This window comes from Megascapheus bottae, unplaced genomic scaffold, assembly GCF_031878675.1.
Source record: "Megascapheus bottae isolate mThoBot1 unplaced genomic scaffold, mThoBot2.hap1 HAP1_SCAFFOLD_58, whole genome shotgun sequence".
Taxonomy (NCBI): Eukaryota; Metazoa; Chordata; class Mammalia; order Rodentia; family Geomyidae; genus Megascapheus; species Megascapheus bottae.
In genome coordinates this window covers 581,788-599,178 of record NW_028327477.1, presented here as the reverse complement: position 1 = coordinate 599,178, position 17,391 = coordinate 581,788, and positions in this window count along the sequence as shown.

Here is a 17,391-nt window from a genome sequence, read left to right as displayed (position 1 = left end):
TTTCAGTCCATTGTCTTTAAGGAGAACTGGTATGCCTTTAATTCTCGAACATTCCATTCCTCATTCTGCAGTGATGTAAAGATGACCAGTGCATTCTGTTTGGGGTTGCCATAGGAGCAACTATATGAGTAGAGTTTGCTCTACAAGGTAAGGGTCTGAGCAAGGGCAGTCTGTCTATCATAGGGTTTGCTCTCTATGACATTGGACTTTCTTCCCATCCTTTCCATAGGGATTAAAGTAAAAAGAATGAGTTTTTTGAGGGAGGGCTTGTTGGATAATGTGAGGAGGAGAAGAGGCTGATTGGAGGGGACTTGGAGGAGTTAGAGCTGACTGGGGATCTCTCTAGTTCTTACATATGAAGGCTTTGCCTTGTAGCTATCTGAATAAAGTGGGGGGGGGGACTTGAAACTGGGGCCTGGACACTGTTCCTTAGCTTTTTTTTTTCTCCAACTCCTACCACTCTGCCACTTGAGCTACAACTCCATGTACAACTTTTGCCGGTTAGTGGAGATTAGAGTTCCACGAAGCTTTTTGAGGCTTTGAACTTCTTGTCTTCAGATCTCAGCTCCTGAATACCTGGGATTTCTGATTAGTCAATCACCTAAAGCTCATTTCCTCTGAAGATTTATCTTAACAAACTGGGTTTAGGGGAAGTGATGAACCAAAAGGAATGAAAAGAAAAGTGCTTGCTAGGCAAGCACTTTAACCACTAGGCCAAACTCCCAGCCCTGATTCAAAAATTTTTCTTCTCTTGTTCTGCAACAGAACTATGAAAAGTAATTGCAGAATGTACTTCTCCCAGGATTGGTCAACTCTGAAGAATTATAGCTTTCAAGGTTTCATAGGCTATAGATTTTAAAAGGCTCACCACCACCTAAAACAGTTCTGTGTGCATGACTTTCCATAATGTTTGGTATATTAAGTATATTTTCAACACAATCAGTGTGAAATTCTTCTGTGTTTTCCTTCTCTTAGGTGAATGGTTTGTTACCTAGTGATACTATACTGAGATATATCCGGATTACACTGTAGCAGTGTTGACCCTCAACAAATGTAATATGGAAGTCATGGGATTCAAAGATGCTAAACCATGAGTAAAAGTCCCAAGCTTGGCTGATGAAATTGAGAATATACCTATACTTTCTTTGTTAATAAATGTCAACTCTATGGAAATGATATGGCACACATTCACAAATTAAACACATTTCTTTTTCTTTCTTTCTTTCTCTTTTTCTTTTTGTGGTCTTGGTACTTAAAATTGAGGACATTAGCACTGTCCCTGAGCTCTTTTGCTTGGAGCTAGTTTTCAGATACTTTGTGCCACATCTCCATTTCTGTTTGTGAATTGCAGATGAGAGTCTCAGGGACTGTTGGCTGCGGCTGGCTTCAACCCTGAGCCTCAGCTCTATCTCCTACAGAGGAGAACTACCAGCGTATGCCAGCACCACCAGGCTTCCTTCTGTTTAAAATACTGCAGTTGAGATGCTGTGATAGGCATGCCTGAGTCCATGTAAACTGGGCTCTGGCAACAGCTGTTGATCCAGCATGAGCAATTGGTGAGTGGATTTACCTGTCATCTGAAAGTAAAATCATTTTGAAATATGGTACCAAGACAAAGTTGATATTACTGCCCAACCATATCATGTAACTATTATCTGTTTTGAAAATAAATACCAAAGGAAAGAGGTCAAAAGAAACTTTCTCATAGGCTGTTCTAAAGTTAACTATGAGGAGCTAAAAGAGTATCACAGGTCAGGCACTCAAGTCACAATGACTAGTTTGAAGTGAGGAGGAATTCAGATATGAAGTAGCTAAAGGAATCAGGATAAATGTGTCAAAAGCCAGGACTATTTCACCTGAAATACCACCATCATGATGGATAGGAATCTTGCTTCCGCTGTGCAGATCTTTTTCTCCATAAGACAGGCAGGAAAGAAAGCTAGTATTGGTGGAAGCAAGGAGTAAAGGGGAAACAGAATCAAACATTTAGATGATATATCAGCTGGAATTTTTTTTATAGTGCGTGAAGTGGAAAACAGTGAACACGGATACAAAATTTAAAAGCCATATCAGCTGGAGTTTCTACATAACAAGCGAAAGGGAAAAGAGGAGACCTGGAAGCAGAATTTGGGTGATATATCAGATTCAGCTTCTACATAGCAAGGGAAAGAAAATCTAGGAAACAACAAAACCACAGAAAACATTGGTGTAGGTTCACGAAGAAAGAATTCTTCATCAGTCTTGTCTAAAAGCTTTGTTTTTTAGAGATGAACATTTAGTTAGATCCCAGTCTCTTTTTTAGGAAAACACAAGAAATACCCTCTTGAATATATATATATATATCAATCATATTTATAGTTAGTCTTCAGTGAATTGCAGCTAATTTGTGTGAAAAAGTACATATAGGAAGGTCCAGGTGTATGGCCTAGTGGTAGAGTGCTTGCTTAGCATGCAGGAAGCCCTCAGTTCTATTTCTTGGTAACACATACACAAGAAAAATTGGAAATGGTGCTGTTTCAAGAGATATAGTGCTAGCCTTGAGAAAGCTCAAGGACAGTGCCCAGGCCCTGAGTTCAGGCTCCAGAATTAGCAAAAATTAAAAAGTATATATAGGATTTTACATAGTATTCGACTGTGCTTAATTTAATGATTCAAAGCAGATCCCATCTCTGTCTAGAGAGGTCAGCTATGATAGGTCAAATAATGAACATAGATAGGCATATGTATGAAGATATACAGAGACTAAATAAGTATGTAGGACCGATTATTTTCTTTGATTTTATTTTGTAGGATGGGGACTTGAACTCTGGGCCTGTGTGCTATTGTCCCTGAGCTCTTCAGCACAAGGCAGGGGCTATACCACTTGAGCCATAGCACTACTTCCGGGTTTCTGGTGGCTAGCTGGAGATTCCAGTCTCATTGGAAATTACAGTGGCAAGGCTGGCTTTGAAATATGATCCTCAGATTTCAACCTCCTGAGTAGCTAGGATTTTAGTCACTTGATCCCTGCATTATGGAAACTATTTTGAATGTCACAGCTGTGCAGCTCTATCTATGCCATACTGTCCTTTTAAAGTTGGGTGAATGATTGAGACACCAGTGAGGAGATGGGGTTCTTGATGTTGCAGTGAACAGTAAAGAGAACTCTTAGAAAACTCTGATAGGATAGCTTGTTTATAAGACCCTATTCTGAGGGGCTGTACACATTTTGTAGACTGCAATGACAAATGATCACAGAAAAAGTAGCTTCCGCAGTAACAATTTACATCACAACACTGGGGGATATAGGGCTCAAATCAAAGGGCCCACAGCTACTTGGCCCCTACTCAGGGCTGAGGAAAAGGAAGTTCCTTGTAGATCCCTTTTCCCTGTTTTCCTGGTTGTGGACAATTGTCAGGCCCATGATTCCTCCTCTAGATTTCTGCCCTACTTGGCACATGCCATTCTTATTTTATCATATATTTTTTATTGTAATTAATAGAAGGGTTACATGATATTTGCCAGACAGATGGTGCATCACTTCACATACATTGATAACCTTTCACATGTCTTGGTCCTCATTTCCCTCCCCCCCCACCCCCACCCTTCATCTTGTTTCCCCCCCTTCCCTATCCAATTTCAAATAACCAAAAACAAATATATCCGATATATCAGGTAACAAAGTGAGATACTGTAACAATATGAGATAATCAAGGGACAGCAAAAGAGATAAGAGATAACATAGTACCTTAAGAACAACAATCATTCATTATATGGCTTATGTTTCTATATCCTAGAGATCCTTTCATTTAGCCTCCTACTATATGGCCTTTTGTATCAAGGTTTTGACCTATTGCAAATCTCTGCTAGGACAGCCCAAGGTTTCCACTGATTATGACAAATGAGGGAAACCACTGAGCCTAAGGTCCTTTGAGTCTGGCTTACTTTAGTTAATCTGATTTTTTCTAAGTCTTTCCATTTCCTAACAAATGGGGCAATGTCATTCTTTCTGACAGCAGCATAGAATTCCATTGTGTACAAATACCACATTCTTTTGGTACAGTGAATACTTTTTCAAAATCTAAATCCAAGGTTTATGACTCAATGAATAGTGTGTAGATATCAATAACCTTGGGTAAAGCATTGAAGGCATCAAGAATGATTTTAATTGTGGAAATGAACAGTGACTGGGTGTTCCAAAGAAATCATATTCTCAAAGAAATTAGGGAGTGTGTGTGAGAGTGTGTGTGTGTGTGTGTGTGTGTGTGTGTGTGTGTGTGTGTGTTTATATGTGTGTTTGTGTGCTGGTACTCTGGTGTTATGACATCTGCCCCTCTGCTCTTGTGCTTAAGTCTGATATTTTCTTTTCAACTTTTCCTTTCCAGTCCAATATTTTGTTGCCAATATTTTGAATTGGAAATGTCTTTTCAAAGCCATTTCCACTCTGATTTCCTTCCATTTATCATCATCAGTCCTCTCAGTAAATGTCATTATTGAGTTGAGCAGTGGTTCACCAATCCATTCCTGGCCATGCTGAGGGCACAACAGGGGTTCATGTGATGAGACTGCGTTGCCAAATGCTAGTCTCATCCCATGCAGCTTCATCTAGTACAGGCTTCTGAAGTCAAATCTCAGTACTGCAAAGAGGCCTGGTAGGGATAGCAGAAGTGGAGAGGTAGCTCCTGTAGCAGATCCCATGCTTGGCATGGAGAAGTCCATGGTTTCAATACCCAGCATTGTAGATAGAAAATGATAGTTTTCTTTACTTTTTAGACTCAACTTTTGCGTATGTGTTTAATTTCTTCACAGTGTGGACACTTACACCCAGAGGGGAAAGTTGTCCCAGTCCTGGCCGGCCCTGAACATCTGGTGAGTCCCCCGTGTACTTCTCATCACAGTGCTAACCAATATGCAGTGTTGTAACCATAGACAATACCCATGGCAGGCACACAGTGTCAGTACAACCTTGTTTTCAGTTTTGAAAATAAACAGGCCACAATGGAACACACCAATAAACAACTGTTCCTATTCTCTTTGGAAGTCAAGTTGCCGGATCTACGAAGATAAATGAAGATGGTCACAGTGAATATATGAAACTCACACTAATTGAATGGAATGGAATCAGATTTCACATACAAAGTAGCTAATGGAGCCTGAATCAGTGCTTTATACCCCACACTTATGTTACCTTGAAAGACTCAGCATCACATCAGATAGAGGTCCTGCAGATCCTTTTATCAATCAGAGAGGTAGGACAGACAGCCACTAATACTGCAACCAAGTAGGGAACAGAGGAGCTACGGAAGCAGAAATGTAGAGGATATGTCATCTTGATTTCCTACATAGCAAGTGAAATGGAAAATAAGGGAAGCCACAAAGCCACAGTCAACACTGTAGATTCATAAGGCAAGATCTCTTGGCCAATGTTGCATAAAAACTTTGTTTGGCAGAGGTGAACATTTATTACAATACCAAGCATCATTTTCCAGGAAAATTCAGGAAGTATTCTCTTGCATATACAATATATAGATAGTTTTTTTTTTATGAATTATAGATACTTTGGGGAAAAAAGTAGATGTGAGAATTAACATAGTATTTGACTGTGCATAATTTAAAGATAAAGTAGTGATCATAAGGGGAAGGAAATGTATGTCTAGAGAAGTCAGCCATGAGGGTCAGATACTGGAATATAGATAGGTATGTGTATAAAGTTGTACAGAGAGTGTGCATCAAGTTTGTGGGCAGTATTTTGAATGTCACAGTAGTACACTTTTATCTGTGCCATTCCATCCTTTCACGAGTTGGGTGAATGACTAAGATGAGTGAGGAGAATGGAGTTTCTGTTGTTCTAGTGAGCCATAAAGAGAACTCTTAGAAAAATCTATAATCAGATCACCTCCATGAGACTTTATTCCAACGGATTGTGTATGTTTTCTAGAGCTCAGTGACAAATCACAATGAAGTAGCTTCTGCACTAACAATGTATTTGAGAGCACTGAGGGGATTCAGTTCTCCAAGGGCCCATGAGCACTTGTCTCTGACTCAAGGATGAAGAAAATAATTGAAGCACAAAGTCCCATTTTGTTGTGATAGTTTTCTTGCCCATGGATTCATCCTCTAGTTTTCTGACCTACTTGGCACATGCCATTCTTTCTGTACAGTAAATACTAACAATTTTTTGGCCAGTCCTGGGCTTGAGGTCAGGGCCTGAATTCTGTCCTTGGATTTTCTCAAGTCTAGAGCTCTACCACTTGAGCCTCAGCACCATTTCTGGCTTGTACTGAGGAATTGAAGCCAGATCTTCATGCATTCTAGGCTAGCACTCCACCACTAGGCCAAATTCCCATCCCAATGCCAATTTTTAACAAATATGAATCCAGGGTTTATGAGTTGATGCGTAGAGTATAGACATCATTTATCTTGGGCGAATCATTAAAGTCTTGGGATCAAACATGATTTTAATTGCTGAAGTGAAGAGTGATTGGGTGTTCCAAAGAAATCACATACTCAACCAAAGAAATTATGGACTGTGTTACGTGTGTGTGTGTGTGTGTGTGTGTGTGTGTGTGTGTGTGTGTGTGTGTTTGTGATATGCATGTTTAGTATTCATATGAATATGCACTGGTATTATGACATGCCCCTCTGCTCTTGTGCTCTAATATAATGCATTATCACTCAAACTCCCCATTTGTAGTCCAATGTTTTGCTGCAGGATTGGAAATAGCCATTCAAAGCCATTTCTACTCTGAGTGCCTTCCACTTGCTATCATCAGATCTCCCACGAAAGGTTATTCAGTGGTTCACCAGTCCATTCCGTGCCATTCTAAGAGAAAACAGAGGTTCACATGATGAGGCAACATTGCCAAAACTCGAATCACTCCTATGCAGATTCATCTAACCCAAGATTCTGAAGTCAAACCTCAATACTTCAAGGAGGCCTGGCAGGGATAGCAGAGGTGGAGGTGTAGCTCTAATATCAGATCCCATGCTTGGCATGGAGAAGACCATGGTTTCAATACCCAGCAATGTAGATATTTTTCTGTACTGTTCTGGCTCAATTTTTGTGTATGTGTTTAATTTCTTCACAGTGTGGAATCTGACACCCAGAGGGGAAATGTATCCCAGTCCTGGCCGGCCCTCAACATATGGTGAGTCCATGTACTTGTCAACTGAGTGATAAACAATGTAAAGTGTTGTAACCGTAGACAATATATATGACAGTCGATCAGTATCAGTACATCCTTGTTTTAAGTTTTGACATAAATAAGAATAGAAAAGGTTAAAAGACAATTGTTCCTGTTTTCTTTGAAAGTCAAGTAGTAGGATCTATAAAGGGAAATGAAGATGGTCACAGTTCATGTATAAAACTCACACCAATTGAATGTATTGGAAACAGATTTCACATAAAAAAAACACTAATGGAACCTGAATCACTTCTTCATACTCCACTCCTCTGTTACCTTGAAAGGCATACTATCACATTGGATGGGAGCCTACAGATCTTTGTATCAATCAAGGAGGCTAGAAACACAGCCAACAGTAGCACCAGCAAGTGGGAACTGAGGGAGTCATGGAAGCAGCAGTGTAGATGGTATATCAGCTTGATTTCCTGCATAGCAAGTGAAATGGAAAATAAGGAACAACACAAATCCACAATATATGTCCATAAGGAAAGAATTCTTTGTCAATCATTTTATAAAAGATTTCTTTATCAGAGGTCAACATTTCTTTGGACCAAGAACCTCATTTCTAGGAAATTCCCCCTTCCAAAAATAGTATATTTTGTGATTGTTTTTGATGAATTGTACCAAATTTGGGTAAAAAATAGTTTTAGGAATTTCCAGTGTTTTACTGTGTATAATTTAATGATTCAAAGCAGATCACACATATATCTAGAGAGGTCAGCATAAAATAACAGATACCAGAATATGGATATACATGTGTACAAAGATGTTCAGAGACTGAGCACAAAGAATGTGGAGAAGTATTGGAGTGTCACGGCAGTGCGATTTTGTCTGTGCCATTCCATCCTTCTGAAAATTGGGTGAAGGACTCAGACTCCAGAAGAAAGTGAATTCTCCCGGTCCTTGTGAGCAGTGAAGGGAACTCTTAGAAAACTCTGATCAGACCACCTGGGCATGAGACACAGATCGAAGGGTTTGTACACATTTTCTAGGACTGCAGTAACAAAGGATCACAAAGGAAGAACTTGTGCACTAACAATTTACCTCCCACGACTGGGGATTATAGGTCTGAAAGTGGCTGTGAACATTTGTCTCTTGTTCGAGACAGTAGAAGGGAATGTCTCCACAAAGTCTCCCTTTTGGTTTGGACAATTGTTTGGCCCATCCACTCCTCCTTTAGATTTCTATCCTATTTGGCAGATGCCACGTACTTCTGTACAGTTAATGCAACCTTTTTCATAAATGTGAATCGAAGGTTTCTGACTCCATGAATAGTGCACAGACGTCATTTATTTGGGTAAAGCCTTAAAGTCTTGGCATCAAGACATGATTGTAATTGTTGAAATGAACAGTTGCTGGGTTTTCTCACAAGATCACATTCTTCATCAAGGAAATTACCAATTGTGTGTGTGTGTGTGTGTGTGTGTGTGTGTGTGTGTGTGTGTGTGTTCCTGTGCAGTTGCTGTGGTATTTGGCCTTGTGCTCCTTTTGTTCTTGTGCCATGGGTGTTGCTTCCACTCTTGATCTGTACATTCCCTCATCAGCATTTTGCTGCTGAACTGAATTAGCCTTTCAGACACATTCTTTTGCTTAGTGACTTTGTTTTTGTCATCTGTCTTCAGTTCTCTCAGTACATGATCCAGTAGATCACAGAGGTCTGACAGTGGTTCATCTACCCATGCCAGATCATCCTGAGAGCACAGCCAGCAAGGGATGATTGAGTCAGCATAGACAAAAGCAATCTTCTGTCCTCAGAAGCTTCATTCAGCACTGGGCCCAAACTTTAAGCTGCAGTTTCAGAGACAGGGATTGAAGCTATAGAACAGTTAGATACACAACTCAAATGCATATCTAGAGAAAACCATAGTTTAAACCCCCAACCTTTTAGGGAAATGCATTGTTTCTTCTCCCAGTGTCCCACTTAATTGTCTCTATGTTTTGTATTTTGTTATAGTGAGCACCACACATTAGAGGTCCTCATATCTGAACCGAGCGCAAATGTTTGGTGAGTTGATTTGACATCTCAGTGTACAACCGTTTTGGAGTCTGAGGACAATACAGATTATACAGACAGCCTAGGAATATCTTTATGAAGTCATTTTGAATATTGACACAAATAGAGGATGATTGCGTTGGTCAAAAAACACTGGTGGATTGGTTGCTCTGTAGTCTAGGAAGCAACCAAATTTTTCATAATGTCAGTGCTTGTATGTTGCTTTCTATTAGCCAACGGAGGTGACAGTCCTACTCAGAAGTAACCCCGTGGTGAAATGGTGTGTAGAGCCTAGTATTAAAGTTCTTATTGAGTGTGGATTGACCCTGCATTCTCCAGAATGGTGATACTGAAAAGCCCACCATTATATTGATGGAATTCCTGCTTCTGGCCTACTGTCCATTGTTCCTATCTGAGAATTGAAATCAGTAAAATATCCCAGATTATTGAAGGAATGGAGGAAGCAGAAAATTAGGGAATTCAGGGTTGAGTTCCTTTGACTTGCATTGAAAGTTACACAAGATGGAATTAGGCATTGTGGTAGATGTACTGAGAAAAATTCTTCCATCTTGGATGAAACCTTTAATTTTCTGAGGTCCATATTTAATATCCCCAAGAGATACAATTCCATTTCTATGGCAAAATGGAATACTGCTTTTCATTTAATAACATGCCTCTCAGTTTTGCACTGCAGTACCAGAGAAAATCACTAGAGGGAACACAAGTGCTGGAGATGTAGATGTAGCTCAAGAGGCAGAACATTTTCCTAGCAGGAGCAAGGCCATGATTTCGATATCCAGCTTGCATAAAACGTGTTTGAGTTCCTCTCCATGGTCCAACTCAATTATCTGTTTCTAATTTTATTTCATTACTAGTGATGTCACGACGTTTCCAGCCACTGCGGTTTGTGACTCAAACATTGACATTTGGTGAGTTGTCTATCATCTGAAAGTTAAACTGATTTCAATGTAAGTACAATGCCCAATCAATATGGCAGCTTCTCAGAGAGTTCTCATGTAATCCTTGTGTGTATTGAAATAGAGAATGATAGCATAAATGAACACACACTTGATCATGGTCTGCTTTGAAGTGAAACCTAGCAACCAAATCCTTATTTACATATCAGTGCCTGCATGCAGCTTTCACAGAGCCAACAGTGGTAAGAATCCCAGTTAGAAACAGTGAGAATGGTCTTAATGGTTTCTCAATGAAAAGAACAACATATCTTTTTCATTCTCCAGAATTCTGATACCCACTATCAGAACTGATGAGAATCCTTCTTCTTAGGCTACCGTTCCTTGTCCATTTGTGAGAGGCAGTTAAAAAAATAACCAAATAAATGAAAGGACAGAGGGAGTAGAGCAGACTTAGAATGCAGAAAATTAGAAGTTCTAAAGCACTGAGTTCCTCTGAAGTGAGTTCCAACTAGCATTAAACTGCATAATATCAATAGCATTGTGCTAAGTTTACTAGGAAAGAAAAAGACTTTAATCATGCATAAAAGTTTTCTTTTACAAAAGAAATTAATTTTCCTTTCCAGGGAAAAATGAAAATACCTTTGTTCATTTTGCTAAGTTATGTATTATTTCTATTCCTATGAATTTATTTGTGTTAGGTAAACTGTAGCCAATTTGAATAAAAAACTAAGACTATGAGTTCACATGGCATTTGATTCTATCGTTTAATCCTCTAGCATGAATGGAAAAGATCCAACAGAAGTTGGGAACGAAGAATTGACAAAAAGGTCAGATATCTATATGTAGATAAAGATATGTAAATATACATGGTTGTTAAACAGAGTGTTTCTGGGAATTATTTTCAAAATGTTCTCAGTGCAGCTTTTGTCTGTAATATTACTCCTTTTCCATGGTTGTTGAATAAATGAGAAACGAGTCTCACAAAAGTGTTTTGCTATTTTAGTAAGCAGTGAAGCAAAATTCCTAGACAATCCACACCTTGCTGATATATGAGATCCTACTAGAATTAGATTTGTTCCTTTGGTGTTACAGCAGTGACACACAATTCCATGCATTTGTTCTGACCAAATGAATTTTTTCAAGGTGAAGAAATAAAATGTCATACCAAAGAGACTACAAGTTTGTTTCATTGTGAAAGGGGTAAATAACCTCTTGTACAACTCTTTCCCATATTTTTGCTGGTTATGCCCAGTTCTCTGATGGGTGTGCTCTTTCTCTAGATCCAAAACTTTAATTTATGCATAATATTTTCATTGTCCACTTCATGCCACATTTTAAACACTGTGGTTCTAAGGTTGGTGACACTATGAACACTTTATAGACAGCATTTATACTGGTGAAAGAGATGAATCCATGGCATTATGATTTTATTTTACTTCTTACTGCTCACATGTGAATACAGGGATCATGAAAAAATTCACATTTCAAATAAAAGAGTTTGGAGACAGATTGGGTCCATGAGCATGTGGAATGGGGGTACTCTGATACTATGGCTTCTAGTCAGGGCTTCAGGAATATTCTGCTTTCTTGCTTATACCTGAGGCTCTGCTTCTGGAACCACACATACAGTGCAACATTTTACTGGATCCTTGGAGATGGACAATTACAAAAATAAATTTCTACCCTGGATGTTTTCATATTGCTGTCCTCTGATCTTTGCCACCTGTGTAGAGATAATTATACATATGAACCAAAAGCATGCACATCCATCGTAGATTCTGGTGAAAGCCCAAGTGGATCAAGCAAGCCTAGGCACAAAGATTCACATACCATGAACAGAGAGTATCACAGATAGTGCTCTGAGTTGAGACCTGAATACTGGAGATAAGGGGTGTTAGGGACAGAAAAGCTAGAGATACAGCTCCATTGGCAGATACTTGGGTGGCATACTCAAGATCATAATTTCTATACCTAGTAGTGTCAGAAAAAAATGTGTGATTTTTTTCCAACATGGTGCAACCTGATTTTTGTATATGTTTAATATGTCCACAGTGAAGACAACGACTTAACAACGGTTGTTTTTCATTCTAATGAAGACAACAGTAATTGGTGAGTTGATTTTTTTTAGTAATATATCATTTTGGAGGATAATGTGTCTTCAGACTACACAGGACTGCCTGTCCATATCTGCAGGTAATCATGAACTGGTTTGAAACTTATTAGAAAATGATAGAGTAGATCAAAATACACTGGCTCATGGGGTGCTATGAAGTCAAGTACTAGCATCTCAAATCCTTAGATCACCACAGTGCCTGTCAGCTAGTCACATGAGCCCAGGCAGCTGGGAATCCCTTTCTGAAACAAAAAAGTAATCCTAGCAGTCTATATGGCTCATGAAGGAAGACTATATCCTTCCTTCTATAGATGCCTGCAACCACAATCAATGGTAGCCCTGCTTCTAGACTTCTGTTCCTTGTCCCTATGTTAGCGGCAGGAAAGTCACCAGGGAATAGAGGCCACCTAGAATGTTGATATTTAGATGATATCCAAGTCTTGATTTCCATTGAAATTAGTTGAACTGAAACCAGAAGAGGTTATTCTCCATCAGATCAGGTAGATATATTGGGTCATAGTATTATTAACTTTTAGGGAAAAGTCTTACCTTTTGCAAGTAGAAGAGTTTAATTTCTCTAAGACGCCTCCAATTGAGTTTCCTAGCTTGCATGGATACTGAACATAGCTATCCAAGTAGACAAATGTGGAGACTGAGAATTGTGATGTTCATGGAGGTTTCCAGCACTAGAGAACACCATTAACCTAGTTTCTATCTGATCTGAATACAGGGTGTATAGGAGTCTTTCTAACTTTGTTTCTTTGGATAAAACAGAAACTTATCTGGATAAAAGAGAAACATGCCAGGAAAGCAATGTTTTGTGTCCCTGTTGTGTTTAAGACACTGTAAAAACACCCACACAATCTAAAAGAACATTTCATTCAAAATGCTTTGGTATGAGATTTTTCAGATTGGGTGAAGGACAAAAGAATCCTGAAAGAGCAAGAAACAAAGAATTTGGAAAGAGCCAGAAACAGGCTGCAGTTGGCAGGGCGTAGAGGAACCTTCAACAGCAGGTGAAGCTGGTTCTACAAGTACCCACTCATCATCACTGTTGATGGAACCCCGCCTCACATTTATACGTGTTTCATGTTTATTCTGGTGGATATGGATGGATGTAAGAAGTTAGTCTAGGGACTTAATCAGGAATTTCTTGGTTGCAATGAAGATGTGTCCCTCTAGAGTGTAATTGTACTTAAAAAGGGGGACTATGCATTGGTATTAAGATGATAGGTCCTTCAATATGAATCCATCAGCTTTTCCTTTGCAGAAGTTTAATGTTCAGGTCACTATCACAGGAAAATTCATTTCTAGTTAAAGATGTTAGATATGAATTAGGATGATATAGATGAATATTCAAGGTCAGTTTTTACCAGACTCATCAAAGAAATGCAGTGATTGGCTTTTCCAAAGTTATATTCAATAACAGTATCTATGTACTTTTGTCCATATTGATAGCAGACACCTCAATCCCAGTGTACTTTGTTCAGAGGCCCAGCTGCAGGTCTCTAGTTTATGGCCCTTGGGTTACAGCGTGAATTCTCTTATGATGTTGAACTTTCGGTGTTAGTGACAGACACTGGGATCAAGAACTTAAATAGTATACAAGAGATGTATACTAGGAGAACAAACTGAATCGGGAGGTAACAGAAACCATCACCAAATGCTGTATCCTTTTTGCATCTGAGAAGAAAGACAGAGGAAGTAAACATTTTCCTATATGCAATAGGTGTTTAATGCATCATAAATTTATACAACTCAGTAAATTGTAAAGTCATATACAAACTTCCAAGTAATTGATTTACTTGGGCGTAAGGTTCCTGTAGCTATACGCTTCAGAATCATTTTTATACAATATTTAAGAATTAATATATCAGATCTGATATGTGATCAAATGTATGTTATCACAAGTGTGCATATATACATATGCAGAGATATTTATAATGTGTGAACACACAAAACACATGAGTTAATGATAGCTAAGTGTGTAGAGCACATGATTGGAAGTGGGCAGGATGAAATAAGAGGAGAAAGGAAGAAGACGTTCAAATTTGTAGAACGACCCTCTTGAGAGTTTGGAATTGCTGTGTCATTTTAACTGTCATGCTTGTCACTGATGTGTCAGGGGATGACATCTGTCTTCAGATGAAACTGGGTGAGGGAAGAACAGGTCATGAGCAATATACTTCATCTACCTTGCTCACATTAATAACATATTCCTTCAGAAAATATGAAGTATATTACTTATGGGTCTGTGTTGGAGTCCTTCTTGGACATCTAGGAGGGGGGTAAGATGGCGACGGAGCCCACAAATAATCCCGGGAACACAGACTCTGGAGACCAGACTCCAGACTCTCGGTGCAGTTCGCTAAATACAGATCGAGTGGTGGCCGCCACATCAGCAAATGGGGACTTCCCTGTGTATGACCGTCAGCCAATGATGTCCTGAGACACGCCCCACTTTCTAGGAGTACCTGGGAACTCCTATTTCTGGTGGGAGGGGCCAGCTGCCCTCTGGCTCTGGACTGCTTGGGTCACTGAGTGTGCACATGCTGAAGCACAGGTGGCAAGCAGCGGGGCTCCTAAATCACTATCTAGGAGTCCCCGCAGTTTCCCCTTTTTCTTTATTTGTGGACACTCATAACGGAATGTAGGATGGGGCCCAAACCTTGTGCAAAGATATTAGCTAGATGGCATCCAGGCAAGCCTGGATAAACTCAACCAACTTAGCTAAAGCAAACATGGGTCCTGCTGCTGTGGAAATGAGTGTGGTGGGCCAGAGAGAACTAGGGCTATGTGGGTTTAAGATGGGACTGGCGTTAACAGGAGACACAGCCCCCATGTACTCCCCAGCATGCTTTGAGGGAAGACAATAGGGTTGCAGTTCCTCTGATTGTATTGTTCATAATCATATCACAGTCCCATGCCAGGGTAGACATAGGATGAGGTAGCTTTGAGGAGAGTGTGGAGGCAGAGTCTGTGGCATCCACAGCCAGCAAAGCAGTCATCCAGGGTGGTTTTTCTGGATAGGTCGGTGTCCTAGGTCATACTGGTGAGATCGCAAAGGTGGAGGCAGAACTTAGGTCAGCTGGCTGCGGCTGGCAGCCTTCTTCCAGGGGGGTGCTGGTCTCCCGACTGGCACCGGAGCTAAGGTGACTGAACCCTGGAGGCAACTCAGAATAGCGACCACGATGGGGAAGAAATGAGGCAAATCACCAATGTGCTCCCCTTTCTGACCTGCCGGACTACCCTTTTCCACATGGATTCATCCCGTATCCTACCTCCAATCCCTCACAGGGAGAGAGACAGAACAATTTCATAAACTTGCTCAAGCTGTCTATCACAAAAGTGAAGGTGCCTGCTCTCCAAGATCCCTTTCCACATAATTGCTTATAGAGGTCCACTTCCCTACTAGTTATGCCCCACGTCTGGGCACCAGTTTTTGGAGTCTTTCTCAGACTTCTAGGAGGGGGTAAGATGGTGACAGAGCCCACGAATAATCCCAGGAACACAGAGTCTGGACACCAGACTCTCAGTGCAGATCTAAGTTTATTTTAGAAAACGCGATGGCTAAATACAGATCAAGCGGTGGTTGTCATGTCATCAAATAGGGACCTCCCTGAATGCGACCATCAGCCAATGGTGTCCTGAGACAGGCCCCACTCGCTGGGAGTATCTGGGATCTCCTACTCCAGGCGGGAGGGACCAGGCACCCTCTGATTCTGGACTGCTTGCATCACTGAGAGTGTACATGCTGAAGCACAGGTGGCAAGCAGCATGGCTCCTAAACCACTAGCTACAAGTCCCCACAGGTCTGCAGTATATTGCAGAAAGAAACAGACGTAGAGGCTAGTGAGCAGCAGAACTATTTGTATGAAAGATCAAGGTCATGTAAGTATCCCTTATAATATACAGCCCTGTCATCATGTGAAGCTAGTGTTTACAATGCCCCTGGGTCTAGCTGTGCCTCTCTGCCAGCTTGTTCTGATCCTAATCTCTAACAAACTGAAAAGACATTTACCCTCATACCACACTTTGTATTGTTTTATAACAATGTAGATATTTTTAATGGTGGGTATAAGAAATTGCTATGAGAAGTGGAGAATCTGGAACTTAGCTGTGAGAAAAGAAGAAATTTGGAATGAGAAAACAGGGCCATTAGAAGCTAACAGCACTGCTTTTACTTAGTTGCAAACAATGAGCATAAAAGTTTTGTTGTATGGATATGGCTTTCTTGTATGGAATTGTCCCAGACCAAATATGTCCCTTCCCAAACTACTCTCTCTTCTTTATATGCAAAGGTTGTTGCCAAGTCTCAAAGTGACTGGATTGATGTGGTAACAATGTTCATTCTTGGCACCACATACTCTGAAGATTATCCCAACCTGTGAATGGAGGATATTGCAGTATCGTTCAGAGCAAGTAATGACTCCATGGTTACTTTCTCTCCTCTGTCTTCAGTTACTTGGGAAAACTGGAGGTTTTGATTACATGTGATGAAGATCATGGATAGATGACTACCCTGCCTTCTCCTTAGGAAGTTGTGGCCTAGTGTCTTGGTGACTCAATGAGTAATGTGTTCTCTTTACCTTTGGAGATGACCTTGCACCTGTCTTCTTTTCTGACCCAGTGAGCCAGATACACAATTACTTTAGAACGCTTATTGTTAATATTTTATCACCAAGTATATTTCTTTGATAATCTTAAACTGTAATGTTGTGCTGATTTGAAATCAAGTGTGAGAAGAATATCTCAGTTATAGGGAAGAAGTATAGTCCACTGTTTTGTGACTTGCAAAATAATTTGACCCAGAATATGAAGTTTAATTATTCATGTGATATCTGACTATATGTATTTTTTGTTCCTATAGCACATCTGCATTTGAATTTTGTTCAGCCCATGATGATGACAGTGTGACTGAAAGGTAAGCTATAATCCAAGCCATATAATAGAGTGCTAGACAAATGTATATGTAGAAGTTTATGTACATATTTTATATGAATGTATGTACAGACACATGGACACATAAGTATCCACATTCCTAAGGCTGGAGCTGAGCCCTTGTATTTGAAGAAATACAAACAGCATGAAAGGAGCGGTGACATGTGTGATGCAGTGCAGTTCAGAAAGTGAAAGATTCTGTGTTGGATCACCAGTGCTGCCAGGAAAATGAAAGAAATATGCATCAGGAAGGGTCTGCCTGTC